This window comes from Pinus tabuliformis, chromosome 4_2 (assembly GCF_031772625.1).
Source record: "Pinus tabuliformis cultivar Carrire ecotype Pingquan chromosome 4_2, CPIR1, whole genome shotgun sequence".
In the NCBI taxonomy this organism is placed as follows: Eukaryota; Viridiplantae; Streptophyta; class Pinopsida; order Pinales; family Pinaceae; genus Pinus; species Pinus tabuliformis.
In genome coordinates this window covers 480474140-480489301 of record NC_142304.1, presented here as the reverse complement: position 1 = coordinate 480489301, position 15162 = coordinate 480474140, and the positions used below count along the sequence as shown (strand labels likewise).

The window sequence follows — 15162 nt, the reverse complement described above, 5'->3', positions numbered from 1 at the left end:
GGCTTCCGAATTTGATATGAAGGACTTAGGACTGATGCACTACTTCCTAGGGTTAGGGGTCTGGCAAAACCCAGGGGAAATTTTCCTATCTCAAGGAAAATATGTTGTGAAGATTTTGGAAAGATTTGGGATGGTGGACTACAAGCCTGTGACTACCCTAATGGAACTTAACTTCAAGAAATTATGTGGTAGTGTTGCCAGACCTGTATTGGGAAATGCTTCTGAGTATCGTCAACTCATAGGAGTGTTGATGTTCTTGGTGAACTCTCGTCCGGATATATGTTTTGTAGTTAAACATTGAGTCAATATATGGTTAAGCCTCATCACACACATTGGATTGGTGCCAAGAATCTTCTGAGATATCTTCGGGGCACAATCACTAATGGACTGAGATACACTGTCGGAGATGTGAGGCTGCATGGTTATTCTAATGTTGATTGGGCTGGCAGTGTGGTGGATCGTAAGAGCACTTCTGGGTGTTGCTTTTCTTTAGGTTCTACTTCGATATCCTAGATGAGCAGGAAGAAAAAATCAGTTGCCTTGAGCACCACTGAGGCCGAATACATAGCTGCAAGTATGGCCTCCTATGAAGTTGTCTGGTTGAGGAAGCTCTTCAGTGAGTTGTTTGGACATGTGCTAGATACCACTGTGATCCTCTGCAACAACCAAAGTAGGATTTGATTATCAGAGAATCCTGTATTTCATGATCGCTCCAAGCACATCAATATCAGGTACCACTTTATCTAGGCTATGATATAACGAGGACCAATAAGGTTCCTTCACATTGGGACTGATGAGCAGGGTGTTGACATTCTGACAAACCCCATGGGAAAGGTCAAATTCTTGACTTTTCGAGAACAACTAGGAGTCGTGAAGAGACCCTCTTATGAGGGTCCTGTATGATATAGACATCAAGCTCTGGGAGCTCCGGGGGACTTGGGGTACTTCTTAGAGCAATGAGCAACCATAGGGTGAGTGGTTCAGCCTTCCCTTGTGATACCTGTGGCAACATGTAGGCAAGATGAGTGGTTCATCCTTCTTATGCTTAGACATCCTACCCATGCAGTCTGGGACTCATGGGAAGTACCTCTCATCTGGCCAATGAGTAGGGAAATGAAGATAGGGACCATAGTATTACCGATGGATGCATAGTGTACTACCGTACTCCCTATGCTAGGATGATATTGATCTGGGATCAATTGCAACTGACTTCGAGTCAGTAAGAGTGGTATGACACTCTCTTTATTGGAACTGACTTCGGGTCAGTAATAGTGGTATGACACACTCTCTTTATTGGAACTGACTTTGTGTCAGTAAGAGTGGTATAAGACACTCTCTTTTATCTAGGACTGACTTCGGATCAGTAGAGAATGGTATGATACATTCTCGATCACTTCTTCTTCTTCATAGTTCCGCAGAGCAGTGCAGTGATGGCAGAGATAGTACCGACTGGCAGATGGATTAGCAGATGGAGTTCTCCCTAGTTGAGAGGGAGTGTTAAAATTGGAAACTAGGGCCAAACTCCATATGGGTCACCTTATTTATGACAGCTGATATTTTTCTTGGATTCTTCTCTCCGAGAGGTGTAGGATTGATTTAAAGATCGTCTAATTCCGACATATTAAAATGAAGATATGAATTTATTTGTATTATTGACAAATTGTCAAGGTCGGCCAACAATCAAAACAGGCATTTTTACCCCAATTCATCCTCAACGTTGCATATAAAAGGAGGAGACCTCAAGTCATTATTCCATCATCTCATCTTCACTCATCTCTCTCTCCTCACTTGATTGGGTATCCAGATTAGGGCAACTTTCTCTCACATGTGCGAAGGAAGGAGGAGGAAGGAGGATTTTTTGTTTACTTGCATTGACCAGGTTTGATCGAAGTGCAGAGGTGTTGTTTTGGGCTGCGTTGACCAACGTTGACCTCTCTTTGACTACACTTTGGGTGTGGCTGCTTCTCCTTGCCATCAGATTTTGGCACAGAAACTGAGGTGATCTAACCTCTGGTTTGACCAGCATTGATTGCCCTAGTTGTTGGCTGCAATTTGACTTTCATTAACTAGCATTTGACTAGACTTTTCGGGGTTGTCTTTGATTATTTGGGTTTGTTGTTGAAGGCCGAAGTTGACTGGGTTTGACCGAGCTTCTTGAAGGAAGAATTATGCTATGTTTACTAGCATTGACTTTTTCGGGGCTATTTGGACTATTTGGGTTTGTTGTTGGAGGCCGAAGTTGATTGGGTTTGGCCGAGCTACTTGAAGGAAGAATTTTGCCCTATTTGACTAGGGTTTACTTTTCTAGTTAGGGCTTTACTGCCGCTGTCATAAATTATCAGATTTGTAAATTTTGTACTATCTCTCTCTACTGGAATATTGAAGAATATAAGAAGAATTGATCAAGGGTTCCCCACATTGGGGTTTGTCCCTGGCTGGTGCCACATCTTGTGTCCTCTTGTCTTGGCTTGTCTTCTACTGTTTATGTTTATGTTCTATCTGCATTTTACTATCATGCTGATGTGATTGCTAAACTGGATATTGATATTGGGCTAATTAAGAAATTGAAGTAAATTTCTCTTAAGCATAGAACATACCAAAATTAACAAATATATATATATATTGGCAAGTTAAGGCAGTGATCTTCTATCTTCCATCACCTTCTTTCCTTTAAAATCCTTTATGACAATTTGCTAAGGTTTACTCTTCAAAATTACCCAGTAATCCCTTGATTATGTGTGTTTGGGGAACTACCCTTTAAATGTAAATCTTTCTATCTTCCATCACATTCTTTCCTTTAAAATCCTTTAAGACAATTTGCTAAGGTTTACTCTTCAAAATTACCTAGTAATCCCTAGATTATGTGTGTTTGGGGAACTACCCTTTGAACGTAAATCTTTCTATCTTCCATCACCTTCTTTCCTTTAAAATCCTTTAAGACAATTTGTTAAGGTTTACTCTTCAAAATTACTCAGTAATCCCTTGATTATGTGTGTTTGGGGAACTACCCTTTGAACGTAAATCTTTGAAATTACCTAGGAGAACCCTATCAATCCCATCCACCATTAACCCTAGGTGGTAAATCCTTTGATTGGTGGTATTTGAAAAAGAAGTCTTAAGGGACTCTTGACTTGGTTTGACTAGGGCATTATATCCCTGGAGATCTACTAAGGAGAACTCCCCTTGAGCTAGAGGAGAGTTGTCTAAAAGTGAGAAAACCTCACCAACCCTCAAGTACAATGGATTTTGCACTTGAAATTTTGGACTTTATCTTGAGAAGTGCTAGATTTTGTTGTAACAGTTTGTATATTAATAAGTGAATTATCATCATACTTGAAAAAGTTAAGGGTTGCTTTATTGCTATTACAATTGTTGTAAAAGTGGGTTTTTGGATATGATTTGTGCATTGTAATATTGTCCTAAAGGGATAAAACTTATTAAGTCACTTTAATATCTTTTCTTCTTGGAATTAAATGGGTCTACCTTAGGTGGTAGTGATAAGGAGTATCACCCTCCCCATTTAGGTTCAATTCCTACAAGTGCCTTGTTGATTTGTCAGTAAGTATATTGTTGTAACAACCTTAACACCAATGTTGACAAAGCCTTAAGATTTTGCAAAGTTTACCTTACCCTAAATACCATCCTTTGGGAGGAAGTGCTCGACAGGTTTCATCGAGATGTGTATTTCACAAAGGAAAAAAATATTCTCTTTGGATTGCCTAGAATATTGGGTTGTTAAGGATTGAAATATTACTTCCATTGTTGTTTTGTTGTATATTTCATAACATCCCTAATGCTTAAAATTCATAGGGTTTAAGATCAAGGAAACCTCTAATGAGGTGAAATTTATGTAATGCACTAAATTAAATTGCATTGGAAATTTTCACACTAACTGGATGGAATAACGCTATGGAACTTAATAATGCATCATATATACTTACAAGTATCCAAATTCAACTAGGGTCCAAGGTGCTGAAAATGTAACTAGTATTGGTCTTCATAATCGTTGTTTGGCTCATGTAATTCTTATGTATTTGTAAAGAGAAGGAAAGAAAATCATGTAATTCTTATGTATTTGTAAAGAGAAGGAAAGAAAATTATTGTAAAGATCAAAGAAAATTTATTTTTATAAGCATGGGTTTCATTCTCAAATTATTATGTTTATAGGTCAAAGCACCCATTGAGTGCTTCTAGGGTTGGGTCATGAGTCACAGTCCTTGTCATCATGTAATAGGGACACTTCTTGGGCTTTTTGTATCAAGAAAGAAATTTGATTTTATGTCAAAAATATAAATTATGCCTCCTCCATCAAGTCGGCCTTCCCCTCTTATCAAGTCGACCTCACATGAAGACTATATATAGAAGAGACATTAGACATCCATCCAAGAAGCATTCGATATGCAATTCTAGTGAAGAAAAGAAGTGTGAAAGGCATAAAAGGAAGGTCCATCCCATTGCAAGAGAAGATAAACCCTAGTGAGGAAGGAAGGAACAATTGTCAAGCAAGAAAGACCGAAAATATCTTTGTTTTTGTCACACGTGCGAGCAGTTAGGGTTACCGCAAGTCCGAGCTACGGTAGGCCGAGAATTTCAGAGTGAGGAAGAGGGTCGAGACCCTATTTGACTTGGTTTTGAAGTGCTTGACTTGTATTGACTTTGAAGGTCTTGACTAGACTTTGACTAGTCTTTCTTGGAAGGATGACTTGGTGGATGGAGGAAGGTTTCATGTTGGTCTAGAGGTCTTGGTTGTTTCACTTTGAATTGGTTCTTGAAGAAGAGGAGAATTTTGATTGGGTTTCCCCCTAAGAGAAAGGTTTTGCCCTGGCTGAGAGCCTACACAATGTGTCCTTTGCTGTTTTGATCTTCATACTTTTATGATTTGGCAATTGCTTGATGAAAAGAAGATAAAGAAGACATAAAGAAGATAACATAAAGAACAAATACATCACAAGTAATTATCAAGATAAGAGAATCTTTCTGCCTTTCTGATTTTCTAACATGGTATTAGAGCTAAGGTGAAGAAAGGAAAAAGGCAGCTTGAAGATCATTTGCTCTCTAGTAAGGGTTCTAGAAAGGATTCAAGGAGAAAGAAGAGAAGTTTTTGGACCCTTGAAGATCTGTTTGGAAGAAAGAAGGAAGTCTTGGAAGTTTTGAAAGAAGTTTTGGGACCTCCCTTAAAAAAGGTATTGGAATAGTAAGCAACCCTTTGGAAGTTCAATAAAAGACCTCAAGGAGATTAAGACATCATCAAGAGTGACTTTGTCAAATATATCTATGGCATCATCAATGAAATCTTAGAGTAAACTTCAAGGAGCTTCTAACTTTAGAGCATGGAAGACAAGGATGGACCTCATCCTTGCAAGGAATAAAGTATTGGACTTAGTACCAGGAAAAGTCAAAGAACCAACTAATGATGTTGGAAAGGAGAAGTACAAGGAAAATGACAATATAGCCATGAGCCTAATTGTGGATGGAGTTAAAGACAACTTGATTCCCTACATATCCACTCTAGATACTTCAAAGAAAATGTACAATGCCCTCTCCAAGTTATTTACAATCAAGAATATTGGACAAGTGGCAAGTCTAAAGAATGAACTTCGAACTATCAAAATGACTAAAGATGATACAGTGTCTTCTTACTTTGTAAGGATTTCCCGTATAAGAGATGAATTACAGGCAGTTGATGAAGTAATCCTTGATAAGGAGCTTGTGTTGTACTTGTTGATGAGATTTGCAGGTACAAAATTGTAAATATGAAAGTCTACCTCGTGCTTGATGATGACTTTTCAATGATGAGCATGATGGATAGAGGGAGTTGTAGAAATCCTGATGACATTGATAACTGAAAGACATAAAAGATAAAAAAAGGTTGATGTTCCAAAAGGTCAAAGTTCTCTAATGACATGATGATGCAGGAAGAAGAACCTGTGTGACTAGAAGAAGAATAAAATAATTGATGGACTTATCTCTCTAGTTCAAAGGGAGCTTGGATATATTTCCTTTGTGAAGGAAAGTGTGTATCCTCCCTAATTGAGAGGGAGGACATGATTCTCTACTTCGTGTGTCATGCACTAGGCTAGGACTAACATTCATATGTCTAGTGAAGGCCATGAGGAGAGAGTGGTGATAGAGTTGGTATCTTGGCAGTTAGCCTAGACAATACCTAGAACAATGTGAGGGAGGATATCTTGGCTTAGATGGTACACATAACCCAGTTAGGGTTGGTGTCTTGGCCTAGTTGATATCTAGATCCTTGTAAGGGAGGAAATCTTGGTGTAGATACCTAGATCGTTGTGAGGGAAGGTATCTTGGTCTAGATGTTATGGAGATTCCTGTTTAGGGTGGATATCTTGACCTTGATGATGTCTAGATCCCTGAGAGGGTTGGTGTCTTGGCCTAGTTGGTATTGAGATCTCAGTTAAAGTTGATATATTGGCCTAGATGACACCTTAGTCCCTGTTGGGATGGTACCTTGGCAGGTAGCCTAGATGGTACCTAGATCCCTTATTTGTGTCAGTGTCTTGGCCCGGATGATGTTCAAAGCTCTGTTGAAATTGATATATTGGCCTAGATGACACCGGGATCCGCGATAAGTAGGTGTCTTGGCAGGTAGCCTAGATGACACCTGGGTCCCTGATGAGTTAGTGTCTTGGTAGATGACACTTGGATCCCTGATGAGTTAGTGTCTTGGTAATTAACACTTGGATCCTTGATAAGTTGAGTTGGTGTTTTGGCAAGTAGCCTTGATGACGCCTAGATTCTTGTTAAGTTGGTACCTTGGTGAATTGATACCTTGGCAGTTTTGGCCTAGATGGTATCTAGCATTGTATATGTTGTTGTACTCTTCTTGGAACATTTCAACTTCAGGTTATCCTTGTACTAGTTAAACAATTATGAATACCTCCCTAGTTAAGAGGGAGTGTTGAAAATTTAACTAGTACCAGTCTTCATGTAATTCTTATGTATTTGTAAAGAGAAGATAAGAAAATTATTGTAAAGATTAAAGAAAAATTATTTTTATAAGTATGGATTTCATGCTCAAATTATTATGTTTATAGGTCAAAGCACCCATTGAGTGCTTCTAGGGTTGTGTCATGAGTCATAATCCTTGTCATCATGTAATAGACCCTTCTTGGGCTTTTGTATCAAGAAAGAAATTTGTTTTTACGTCAAAAATATAAATTATGCCTCCTCCATCAAGTCGGCCTTCTCCTCTTATCAAGTCGGCTTCATGAAGGTTGTTCGACCTCACATGAAGACTATATATAGAAGAGACATTCGACATCCATCCAAGAAGCATTCAATCTGCAATTCTAGTGAAGAAAAGAAGTGTGAAAGGCACAAAAGGAAGGTCTATCCCATTGCAAGAGAAGATAAACCCTAGCAAGGAAGGAAGGAACAATTGTCAAGCAAGAAAGACCAGAAATATATTTGTTTTTGTCACACATGCGAGCAGTCAAGGTTACCGCAAGTCCAAGCTACTGCAGGCCGATACTTTCAGAGTGAGGAAGAGGGTCGAGACCCTGTTTGACTTGTTTTGAAGTGTTTGACTTATATTGACTTTAAAAGTCTTGACTAGACTTTGACTAGTCTTTTTTGGAAGGTTGACTTGGTGGATGTAGGAAGGTTTCATGTTGGTCTAGAGGTCTTGGTTGTCTCACTTTGAATTGGTTCTTGAAGAAGAGAATTTTGGTTGGGGTTTTTCCCTAGCTGAGAGCCTACACACTGTGTCTTTTGTTGTTTTGATCTTCATACTTTTATGATTTGGTAATTGCTTAATGAAAAGAAGATAAAGAAGATAACATAAAGAACAAATACATCACAAGTAATTATCAAGATAAGAAAATATTTCTGCCTTTCTAATTTTCTAACACAAGGAATTGAGGAAAGTCCTTTCCTTCATTGATCTTTATGGTCCATCAAGGGATAGCAAGGTGTTCTAGGACAATTTTAGATTTTAGGCAGTAGCCAAAAATATGTCATCCTAGGGGGGCGATCTGAATCTGGCAATGAAGGTTGGGAAAAAAAAAAATTGGGGGGGGGGGGGGGGGGGTGTGGAGGGGGGGTGTTGAAATGCTAAACAAGACCCCCATCTATTGATTATTTATCTCAAAGGTTTGGAGATTCATGGGTTCTATGATGTGGAACCTATTAGCCTAGTTCCGACATGGGGGATCTTTAGAAAAGGAAGGAAGGTGGAATAAAGGAGATTAGATAGGGTTTTGGTAACATAAAAGATTTTGGAGGATGTGGAAAGACTTGAAGTCATGGTTAGGGGTGGAGAGATCTTCAGACCATCTAGCCATATTGCTACAATTAGAAAAAGATGAAAAGAAACACCTAGAACCCTTTTAAATTTAACCAAGATTTGCTAGGAGAAGAAGGTTTCAATAATTTGGTCACTCATGATTGGAAAAAATATGAAACTCATACAAGGGAGAAAACTATTTATCAATTTGCAATAAATTTGATGAAAGTTTAAAACATAATAGAAAAGTGGGCAATGAAAAAAGCCCAGTAAGCTCTACAAAAGCTTGTTGAGACCAAGGAACAAACCAAGAAATTGCTTGAAACAAATATGGAAGGAGTCTTTACAAACAAGGGGAATACTAATCTAAAAAATTTAAAAAGGAATACAAAATGAAACTATTGGATCAGGAACAAGTAAAGTAAAGATTGAAGAACAGGGCTACTTGGCAGTTGTTGAGGGCAACAAGAATACTAAATTCTTCGAAAACTACATAAAACACTGAAGGAACATTAAAAGTTCATGGGAGCTCAGTAAAGAAAGAATGGAGGAAGCTAAGAAAATTCTCAAAGATAGCATAAGGAGTAAGGCATTTCAAAAGTTTATTCCAAGAATCTCCTAAGGAAAACATAAAAGAGATTAAAGAACAACAAAATAAGGAACATGAAGCTAAAGTCACCAAAGAGGGACACAAATCAGTTCTACAATCTTTTAAGAAGGCAAGGCAAAGAGTCTGAGTCCACATGGTTGGATGGTGGAATTTTATTTTATTTGTGTTTCTATGACTTCCGAGAAGAGGAGACGCTAAAAGTGATAGAAGAATCTAAATTTTTTGGTGGGTGCACTTAATAAACATTTATAGCTCTAATTCCAAAGCAAAATGATTAATACAAATTTGATGGTTATAAGCCTATCTCACTATGCAATTGCATACAAAATTTCAACAATAATTCTAGCAAATAGGCTTAAAAAGAATTTTCCCTAACTTTATCTTAAAAGAATGGTTTGGTTTTCTTCACAACAGGAAAATTCATGTGGTCAGAATAGCACAAGAACGACTACATATAAAGGAAAAAAAATCAACTATGATGATGAGAATAGACTTAGCAAAAGTAAAATCTCCGTGCATCAAATATCAAAAGAAGAGCATAGAAAGGGTTGTGTATTTTTTAATGTTATAAGTAAAATCTCCATGCATCAAATATCAAAAGAAGAGCATAGAAAGGGTTGTGTATTTTTTAATGTTATAAGTAAAATCTCCATGCATCAAATATGTGTATTTTTGAATGTTAAAGGAATTTCCAGCAAATCAAAAAATAGTTATTAATCAAAATGCACTAACCTTAACTTTGTTGACCAACAAAATCATTGTTGAAGGGTTCGATTTATAGAAACTCTTCGCTGGGGAAGGCTTGTTTATTCATTGTGGGCCTAACCAGAGTCTCTAGTTTAGTGTGCCGCAATATTGTTAGTTTCTGCATAGTAAACTTTAACTCATTAGAAAAAAATGACAAGGAATCAAATAACAATTCTATACATGAATATAGATTTCCTTTCAACATTAGACATTAGACACTCAACGTGAAGACATCATCTATGAATCATGTTTTCCCATCAACATGAATATAGATTTCCTTTCAGCATTAGATATTAGACACTCACCGTGAAGACATCATCTATGAATCATGTTTGCCCATCAAAAGTGATTCCATGCGCTCCTTTGCCATGGTCTCCCTCTCTCAATTATCACTGCCATGGTCTCCCTCTCTCCCTCTCTCAATTATCACGGACCCACAAACATAAACATCCCATGGACCCACAAACTTACATACTAGCACATGACACATAACACAACTCACAACTCACATTGAGACAACACCACACAACTCACATTGAAACAACTCACATTGAGACAACACCACACAACTCACATTGAAACAACTCACAACTCACATTGAGACAACACCACACAACTCACATTGAAACAACACCACACAACATAACTCTTCCGAGAGAAGGAGAGAGACAACCATTAAGCTAGCAAAATCAAGATGACAAAGCATTCTGGATTCACCTGTTTATTGAACAGAGAAGGAAATTATTTTCAGATCATGACCTGTAGAGATTAGAATATAATTTTTAAACTACAGAGATGAGGCCTGAGATTTCAATATAAAGAATATCAAAATACAAGATGGAAATAGGAACAAAAATTACCAAGGGTGTGCGAGGACACAAGATGACGAACTATTCAGTCTAGGTTGAATGCACAGTGTCTTTCTGCCTCCAATTGCTTTAGCATTTCTCTTCTTTCTGACAATTTGCAGAATCAGAAAGCTCGACTGATTAATAATGGCAGTGAAATGTCTGTGCAGTACCATTCCTGGAGTCATAAGCATTGTTTGTGTTAAATGAATCTACAGTTGAAGGATTGCAATACGGAGTTGAGTATGTTGAGTAACAAGGGAGAATTGTAACTCTAAGTTGCATAGTCGACGCAAGACTTTAAGAAAAACACGAGAAAAACAGATTGAGGCACTATTTGATACTGTCATTGACAAATTAGTTCATGTTGCCCTAAAGAACTATTGAGGAGAAAGTTAACCTGAAAATGAGTATCAAATTTTTTCAATAGGCAAGTCAGCCTGAAAATGTGCATATCAAAATTAAAACGGTATAATAGGGTTTCAAGATTTCGACCAGTGAGGAGCTAAAAGAAATAGAAAAAATTATAATATGGAGTCAGAGATTATGCCTGTAATTCCAATACAATGAATTTTAAAATACAGAAAATATAAGTAAAATTCATTACCTAAGGTGAATGAGGACAGAAGAAGCCAAAAAAATCCATCAGGATAGAATGAGAAGAGTCCTTCCACCTCCAATAGCTTTGGCAATCTTCTTCTTCCGAAACTTCGCCAACTCAGGAATTCTGGTTGAACATAATGACAGTGAAACTCACAGCCATAAGCATATATTCTCCTTTGAAAGCTCTACAGGTTATCTTTGTCATTAGAGGTGGAAAAAAATAGCAGAAGCGGAAAAGATCCGAAGACTGCCTTAAGAAAAGATAGGCCCATCGGAGCGGAAGAACACTAACTCTATGCTCTGTAATATAGTGATAGACGAGAGATCCCAGGATTCACAAGAGCCACATATTTTCAACCGGGGTTTCAAGATTTCGACCACGGAAGAAGTAAAAGAACCTGAAAATATACCATGGAGTCGGATATTAGGCCTACGATTCCAATACAATGAATGTCAACATCCACGCAGAAAATATAAGCAAAATGAATGTCAACATCCACGCAGAAAATATAAGCAAAATTTATTAGGCGTTTGAGTGAGGACAGAAGAAAGCAAACAAATCCATCCGGTAGAATGAACAGAGTCCTTCCGTCTCCAATTGCTTAATCATTCTTCTTCTTATGAAAATTTGCCCACTCAGGAAGTTTGGATCAACATAATAACAACGATGCCCCGAGTAAGCTCTATAAATCATCCCTGTAAAATAGCAGAAGCCTAAAAGATAGTTGAACAGAGACCCAGAGGCTGCCCGAAGAAAAAGCTAAGAATCTTTAGGCTCGCTGATATAACGACAGATGAGAGATCCAGATTCACTAGTGCCGCGTGTTGCAATCTCAACTAGAATGTGTCAATATGCATCGTTGAATTGAGACAACTATTGGTATAAAGTGGCGGACGCCTTGTTCGTGAAAAATATTCCATTCAAAATTTTTATGTAAAATTTTCAAAAATGATTGATTCTAAAACATTAGATTTAAGATATATATTTTAACATACTCTGTCGATATTATAGAAATTACAATAAATCGCTATCAGATTTTGGCTAATTTTTTACCCCAAAAACATACAGGGAAACTATTAAAAAAAAAACCAATAGTCAATCTATCGTCTGGTGGCTTGGAGAACGAAAACCACGTGGAGAGGGCGATATGAGTTTGGGTATTTTTGTTTTTTCTTGCCACTTTGTTCTATGTCGAAATTCAACAAACCTGCACCGTTACAGGCAAATTTATGGCCTTGGAGTTAGGGCAAGAAATCATACTTAGGATCGATTTGATATTCATTGAACTGAGATCGAATTTGTTTGAAAACCGTTCAGAACAAAGAAGCGTATGTTTCATTTCGATCCCCATAAAGTTTTTAATCCATTCATCATTTTGTACTTAAAAAACAAATATATAAATTAAGCATTTTAGTTACTTCAGGGGATGATGGTACTCACCAGATTGGAACCAAGTGGAAATTTTATAAAATATTTGCACCCAGAAAAATCCATCACCATAGCAAGGCACTCAACAACGTATCTGCATTGCACATTTGTAGAAACATAAAGCATGTTAACAGGGCTTCGACCGTATACATGGGCTATGGAGTTAAATGCATGGACCTGAAAGACTTTTGGGGCTGCAATAGATTCAAATGAAATGAAATTTATACCTCTCCTCTTGTCTTCTATCTTCCTCTTTTCTAGTCCTCTATCATCCTAACTCCTCTGTGTGTGGGAGATGACCAGCCACAGAGTTCGGAAAATGTTGTGCCTGATTCTTCTACAAATGCTCTTCTCTGGACACTTGACCATAATGTAGGGATAATCCCATCTATTTTAGCTCAAAATAGTCCTATCCTCCATTTCATCCTGATCCTCATTATTTAAACCACCCTGGTTCCCATTTCTCAACCTGCAACAATAAAAAAACACAAATATGAGATAACCAGCCCGAAATTAATAGAGTCTTTATGGGTTTTAATGTGACTTCAAAACAAGGATAAAATACCCAACCACCACTCTGTGCAACTTCCATATGAGCAAAATTCATTGTAAAATGCAAATGCAAAGCAAAAAGCAAAATAAAATGTTAAACACTGCCAATAAATCCATAACTCATTACATTACACAAATTAAGGAGTCGTTCATTGCAAAAGGAGTATTAAAAATCCAGCTGAAGCCACTGTTGGGCATTTGAAACCCGTGACATGTACACCCAAACATTTCCATAACCTCATCTCCTCTTTTCCTTTTCAATTTCTTCAGTTGTTCTGCATTTTCATTGTTAATTCCAAACAAGAAATCGAAATAAACATAAACATTCATTAAAAAACAAATATATAAATTAAGCATCTCACTTACTATATTGGCTTAGAGGAAATTTTATAAAATATTTGCACCCAGAAAAATCCATCACCATAGCATGACTAAATGCAGCTCCCTCCCGCTACTGCGCATATATTCAACAATGTATCTGCATTGAACATTTTATAAAAACATAAAGCATCTGCTAACCGTATTACATAGGTTATGAAGTTAAATGCATAGACCTGGAAGGTATTACATAGGTTATGAAGTTAAATGCATAGACCTGAAAGACTTTTGGCGACCGTATTACATGGGCTATAGAGTTAAATGCATGGACCTGAAAGACTTTCGGGGCTGCAATAGATTCAACTGAAATAAAATGTATACCTCTCTTAAAGCATCTGCTAACAGGGCTTCGACGGTATTACATGGGCTATGGAGTTAAATGCATGGACCTGTAAGAATTTTAATGCATAGACCTGTAAGAATTTTAGGGCTACAATAGATTCAAATGAAATGAAATTTATACCTCTCCTCTCGTCCCCTTTGCATGGGAGATGATAAGACACATTGCTCGAAAAATGTTGTGCCCGATTCATCTATGATGCTCTGCTCTGTACACTTGACCATAAAGTAGGGATAATCCCATCTAATTTTCCTCAAAATAGTTTCGTCATCCATTTCATCATGATCATCATGATTTAAACCACTCCGGTTCCCATTTCTCAAGCTACAACAATAAAAAAAAATACAAATATGAGATACCCAGCCCGGAATTAATGAAGTTTTTATGGGTTTAATGTGACTTCAAAACAAGGATAAAATACCCACCCACCTAAGTTAAATCGGTAAATACTCCGCTGGGACAGACAGACAGAGAGTTAGACCTGGGGACCACTCTGTGCAACTTCCATATGAATGCGACCATATGAGCAAAATTCACTATATCTACTCAATCTCAATCTCCCTGCCGAAAATGCAAAGGAAAAAGCAAAATAAAATGTTAAACACGGCCAATAAATTCATAATTCGTCCAGCTGAAGTTGAAGCCGCTATTTGGCATTCTTCCCTCGAAACCTATGATATGTATGCCCAGAAAATTTCCTTACCCTCATCTCCTCTTTTTCTTTTCAGTTTCTTCCTCTGTTCTGCATGTTCATTTTCAATTCCAAGCCAGAAAAATTCCTTAACCTCATCTCCTCTTTTTCTTTTCAGTTTCTTCCTCTGTTCTGCATGTTCATTTTCAATTCCATACCAGAAATCGAAATAAACATAAACGTTCATAGAAAGGAGCATAATAAAAGCAAGAAGATCCCTGTTCTGATCTCTAAAAGCTTTTTTCTCATATGTATTTTTGACAATTATATGATCTTAATATAATCTATACAGTTTTTCTCTCTGAAAAAAAAAATAAAAGCCAGAAGAATAATCATCAACCAAACCAAAGAAAAGCAGAGCATGGCCATGCTCAATAAACTGAAAACAAACATAAAATCGTCAAGCAAAACGGAACAAAAGCAAGTGAAAACGAATGAGATGAGAACAGAGGAATAGAGCAGATGAGGAAACAAAACTCAAACTCTGCCTTCTCCCTATATATACCCAGGACCCAACCGCCATCAGCCTCCGTGAATCAAATCCCGATCCTCTTTTATCTTTTTGCTTTTTTCTTTTATCCTTTTATAGAACTTTTATCTTTTTGCGTTTTTCTTTTATCCTTTTATAGAACTTTTATCTTTTTGCGTTTTTTGCTTTTTCCTTTTATAGAACTTTTATCTTTTTGCTTTTTTGCTTTTGTCATTGTAAACGGTAA

General features: G+C 37.3%; 2 long non-coding RNA genes across 3 annotated transcripts in view; both read right to left on the bottom strand.

Moving 5' to 3' along the window:
- LOC149170037 (uncharacterized) overlaps positions 1–11937 on the bottom strand; it is a 61351-nt gene extending 49414 nt beyond the window's left edge. The window contains exons 1-6 of one of the 2 annotated variants that reach the window (XR_016259460.1): positions 11600–11937; positions 11349–11454; positions 11061–11180; positions 10466–10631; positions 9911–10322; positions 9591–9723 (exon numbers count right to left, since the gene is read on the bottom strand). This is a non-coding gene — a long non-coding RNA (uncharacterized LOC149170037). Of the gene's footprint in view, positions 1–9590; positions 9724–9910; positions 10323–10465; positions 10632–11060; positions 11181–11348 lie in introns of both variants that reach the window. The other variant, XR_016259459.1, reaches the window with a different exon arrangement.
- Positions 11938–12718: 781 nt separating this feature from the next.
- On the bottom strand, positions 12719–13511 carry LOC149170036 (uncharacterized). Its single transcript, XR_016259458.1, has 3 exons — positions 13404–13511; positions 13165–13312; positions 12719–12954 (listed from the first exon to the last, which is right to left on the bottom strand). It is a non-coding gene; the product is annotated as an uncharacterized LOC149170036 (long non-coding RNA).
- Between the last annotated feature and the right edge of the window lie 1651 nt (positions 13512–15162).